This window comes from Henckelia pumila, chromosome 2 (assembly GCF_033568475.1).
Source record: "Henckelia pumila isolate YLH828 chromosome 2, ASM3356847v2, whole genome shotgun sequence".
NCBI lineage: Eukaryota > Viridiplantae > Streptophyta > Magnoliopsida > Lamiales > Gesneriaceae > Henckelia > Henckelia pumila.
This window is the reverse complement of record NC_133121.1, coordinates 59,197,393-59,203,350: the sequence shown is the minus strand read 5'-3', so window position 1 is coordinate 59,203,350 and position 5,958 is coordinate 59,197,393.

The window sequence follows — 5,958 nt, the reverse complement described above, 5'->3', positions numbered from 1 at the left end:
CATCTCATACATTGATCGTTGATGGAAGGTAGGAACATTTAAACAAATTTAAATTTCCTTTATTTATCTTGATATCAATTTTAAATCATATTTAAAATGAGGGATTTTAATTTTGAAAATTTGTCTCATCATTTTTAAAATTTTGTATGCTTGTCGGATTCACACAATTTTGTCTAAAACATGCATACAAAAATAATATCACATATTATATAGGATGATCGATTCCATTTCTAATCGACCCGTGGTTGCCAATCACGAGTCTTAGTCCAATCCTAGGTAATATGCAGTATGCAATGCAATCCTATTACATTGAGCTTTCAATTTACATTTCTTCTGTCTTTATTGTTTGCTGGGCCCACCACCTTCTTCAAATCTTCATCTCCCACTAAATCTAATGTATTTACAATAAATAACAATGACAAGTAGGGGATACATTTTTAAGGGGTGGGAATGGGCCATAAACCAAGCCCACTTTTATTACATATGACAATTCATATTGGGCCATAAACCAGGCCCATTAATAAATCCAACAACAATAAAAACAAATGTAAATTCCTAACATACACCTACAAAATTGGTCATGGCAATCGATCATCCTTATCCAATAACATTAATTCAAAATTAATTTATTGGATAACATGCAATGGCAATTTAAATTTAAAAGGATAAAATCATATTTCATATATAAAATCTTATTTTACATACAAAATCATATTTTATCTTTTTATCAAATAAAATCATATTTTATCTATAAAATCCAATTTTATACATAAAATCATATTTTACTCAATATATCCATAAGATCATATCTTATCATCAATTGTACCAAAAATAATTAATTTCAAAATTTAATTTAACGGATAAAATATTTAAATTTTCCAAAAATTCAAATTTATCCAAAAATCAATTTTAAAATTTTCGGACTCGAACAATTCGATCCGATGCCTCGTGGACCAATCCAAAACAATTTTCGATCGGACCAAAAATAGAATTTTAACATATTAAAATTTTAATTTAAAAATTAAAAATAATTTTTCGCGGGCCGCCCGGGACGTTCCCGGGCTGCCCCTAGGGCAGCGCCGTGCGCCGCCGTGTGCAGCGCCTAGTGTTGCGCTGGGCAGCGACCATCGCTGCCCCCCCGGACAGCGATCCAATCACTGCCCGGGTTTTGCCCGAAAATTTTTTTTTTTCTTTTTAAAATATTTATTTTGTTTCAAAAACCGAGGCTTAAAAAATTTTTGTACAATCAATTAATTTAATCGCTTGATCTGAGCAACCTGTCTCTGATACCACTGTTGGAGAACGCGGCAATCAGATCAATCAGAATTGATACCCGGTGCAGCGGAAGTTTAAAAATTTTATATGGAACGATTCCATAGTGGGTATCAAAACTTTACGATTAAATTGTGTGTGTAAAAATTAAATAACAATTATAAATTTTTACCTCCAATCTCGAATCGAGATTATGGACACCAACAGATTGCTCTGTTTTTGTTGTATATCCCTGAAACTGATGGACGAACTGTTCTTCAATCAGGTCCACGAACGGATAATTAATCCCTCTGATAGATTGCACTAGAAAATCTATCAGAAGTTTCTACGAAGAGAATTAACGAATTTGATCCGTTAAACCAGACTGTAATTCAAAATTCACAGACTGGATTTTCACGAGCAGAGGGGGGGGCGGCGGCCACACTAAATAAAATTAGGGTTTTCGAAAATTATTTTGTGACCTGTTGTTTGTAATTTCTGTACTGCAATAACTTATTTATAATGTAGGCCGCTAACAGCTTAGGGCCCATTAGTCCATAAGTTCAAGCCCGACAAGCAAAGCCCGCATGTTCAGAAATTAATATAAAATTCATCATGACTCCAATTGATAAACCGATTTCACCAATGTGCACAGAAACCATTTCTGCACCTTTTAAAGTCAAGATAAATTTTTCTGAATCCGAATTCAGTGATTTTCAAAAATGCCCATCCCTATGTCATTTTAGGAAATCTTACTCCTCTAATCTTAAATAAGAAGTCCAACTTCTTCGTTCATTAAATTTAACTCTTTAAAATTAACTATCTCAACGGGGATTAAAAATCCATTACTCTGTGTGACCCTCAATGGTTCAGGGATACAGCTAGCCGTGGGCTCACAACTCCTTGTGACTCGGAACAACAATTTCCGACTTGCCCATCGAATCATGGTAAGAGCGTCTAGCAACATCGCCCCATGACTCCCTAGGTATCACTGATAGTGCCTGCAAGAACCAATAGATTTTGGTTAGCGTACAGTACGGTCCCTTCATCCATATATCCCGATCGAATCAACAACCATTGGTAAATCGAGAGTCGTTCGAGATTCGATAACTATGCAATACATCTTGAAGATCAAATAGTGACATCGCATGTGCTACTAAGAAACCATTTCTTAAACCACATCATGTACTCTGGCCAGAGATTCGTCACACTTATATCTCCTCAGATCGCATAGGATATCCACACTCGCAAGTATGTGGTGAATCCTTGACAACAAAGCATCGACTCCTATATGTGTTGTAACTGTACCCAATCCCGACACCTGATGACCCCAATGGAGTCGGTAAACGAGTCAAAGCACAGTACTAGCATATAGAGTCTCAATGATGTTTTCAAGTAGTAAGGACTAATGGTGTACAACCAAAACCGCGGACTTTATCCACTCGATAAGTGATAACCACTTGGAAAGTCCGGATAGGGTAGTTCGATCATTCATCATATGAATATCCATCTGCATGCTTCGAACATCTCTATGTTCCCTACCAATGAAACGTGGTACTCTGCATCGCAAATGCTAGTCTCAAACTCGAGCGATCCTTATCCTTATTATCGGACGGCTCAATCGACTAGGAACAGTTTAGAATATACAGTGACTATAAGATGTGTTTCATGATAGACATCCCCATGTTCTACCACATCTTACATACACTATAGTATATTCAAGGTCTTTATCAAAACAACAATAGTATATCACAATATAACAATATGTAGAAGGATAAAGTCATTGCCATTAATAAAAGTGTAAATTATATTAAACAAAAGATTGTTTATACAAAGAGTCATCAAAGCCCTTAGCCACAAGTTGGCTCACCGGGCACCCACTCTTTCAGGTATCAGAGCCAGGTTGCTCAGATCAAGCGATTAAATTAATCGATTGTACAAAAATTTTTAAGCCTCGGTTTTTGAAACAAAATAAATATTTTAAAAATAAAAATTTTTCGGGCAAAACCCGGGCAGCGATTGGATCGCTGCCCGGGGGGGGCAGCGATCGTCCGCTGCCCGGCCCGAGCCCTTTGGGGCACGGGCAGCCCGGGAGTGTCCCATGCGGCCCGCGAAAAATTAATGTTTTAATTTTAAAATTAAATTTTAATATGTTAAAATTCTATTTTTGGTCAGATCGAAAATTGTTTTTGATTGGTCCACGAGACATCGGATCGAATTGTTCGAGTTCGAAAATTTTAAAATTGATTTTTGGATAAATTTGAATTTTTGGAAAATTTAAATATTTTATCCGTTAAATCAGATTTTATGAAATTAATTATTTTTGGTACAATTGATGATAAGATATGATCTTATGGATATATTGAGTAAAATATGATTTTATGTATAAAATTGGATTTTACTCAATAAAATATGATTTTATTTGATAAAAAGATAAAATATGATTTTGTATGTAAAATAAGATTTTATATATGGAATATGATTTTATCCTTTTAAATTTAAATTGCCATTGCATGTTATCCAATAAATTAATTTTGAATTAAATGTTATTGGATAAGGATGATCGATTGCCATGACCAATTTTGTAGGTGTATGTTAGGAATTTACATTTGTTTTATTGTTGTTGGATTAATTAATGGGCCTGGTTTATGGCCCAATATAAATTGTCATATGTAATAAAAGTGGGCTTGGTTTATGGCCCGTTCCCACCCCTTAAAAATGTATCCCCTACTTGTCATTGTTATTTATTGTAAATACATTAGATTTAGTGGGAGATGAAGATTTGAAGACGGTGGTGGGCCCAGCAGACAATAAAGACAGAAGAAATGTAAATTGGAAGCTCAATGTAATAGGATTGCATTGCATACTGCATATTACCTAGGATTGGACTAAGACTCGTGATTGGCAACCACGGGTCGATTAGAAATGGAATCGATCATCCTATATAATATGTGATATTATTGTTGTATGCATGTTTTAGACAAAATTGTGTGAATCCGGCAAGCATACAAAATTTTAAAAATGATGAGACAAATTTTCAAAATTAAAATCCCTCATTTTAAATATGATTTAAAATTGATATCAAGATATATAAAGGAAATTTAAATTTGTTTAAATGTTCCTACCTTCCATTAACGATCAATGTATGAGATGCTACCCGCGGATACGGTCCGACTCATATTATTGGGGGGGCCCGTTCGTCGGAAAGCTGTAAATTGGATCGACACATGTTGTAAGTTCGGTGGAACTCCCATGGGATCGGCTCATATTATTGGGGGATCCACATGGCGACCGTCCATCACAACTTAATATTGATGGGTCATCTTGACATGTCACAATAAACGGCGTCATATTATTGGGCCCTTATTGGACATGAGGTAAAAACGTGGAGGTTGCTTTGGAAGCAATTGGGCTCTACCTTTTGAAAATTATGGTTGGCTTGATATTATTCGGGACCATAGTTTGTCAATTGGACTTCATGTTCTCACTAAGGAAAATAGTTTCCCGTTTTCACTAGAGGGTAGTGAAATCGTTAAAATAGTGGGAGTGAGATTTATAAAATAAATTTCGCCTATTTTATGTCTTAGTAAATTAATTAAATAATCACTGATATTTGTATGTTTCTTTTCAGTATTTCATAAAGATGAATTCGCGTAATCCACTTTTCTCGATCCTCGAACAAAATAAATTGACTGGCGCAAACTATACGGAATGGTTCCGTAAGTTGAAGACTGTCTTGACTTCGGAGAAGATGCTCTACGTGTTAGAAAAATCTCCTCCGAAGGAAGCACCAGCTGACATAAGTCCGGAAGAGTTAGCCAAACTTGATACATGGTGGGACCATGATATCAAGGCCAAATTCTATATGCAAGCCTCGATGTCTGATGAACTCCAGAGGCGATTTGAGGACACCGTGAATGCTGCTGACATTCACGTACAACTCAAGGAACTTTTTGGGGCTCAATCGAGGGCTGAAAGGTTCGCTACTGTAAAGGATCTAATGATGTGTCGCATGCGTGAAGGGACTTCGGTCCGTGATCATGGGGTACGAGTGATTTGGCTCATACAGAAGTTGGTAACCCTTGATTTGGTGTTGGAGCATGAACTCAACGTGGACTTACTACTTCTATCTCTTCCTTCTTCGTTTGACGGATTTGTGGTGAATTTCAATATGAACAAGATAGAGGCCTCCCTTGAAGAGATGGTCAATATGCTTGTGACATATGAATCCACTTTAAAGAAGGATAAACCGGCTTTCTTGGTGGGCTCCTCTTCTTCTGCTAAGAAGGGGCCAAGTACAAAGGGTAAGAAACGTTCTGCCCCACCCAAGAAAATCGAACCCGAGAAGAAGTAGAAGACAAAGGCTTCAAACATGGAAAAGTCCAAGGATGTTTGCCATTACTGCAAGAAGCCCGGTCATTGGAAGCGTAACTGCAAGGAATATCTAGAGCAGTTGCGAACTGCAAAGGGTATGTTCTATATTGAAATAAATGTTTTTCTTAATACTACTTCTTGGGTATTGGATACCAGATGTAGATCTCACATTTGCAAAGAGTTGCAAATGATGACAAGAAGTAATAGGCTAAGGATGGGTGAGACCCAGTGGACTCCTTTGGCATGCTAGGTTAGGTCATATTTCCTCAAGGAGGATGAACAAGCTAGTGGGAGAGGGCATGTTTGATATGTCTGATATTAACTCTCTACCTA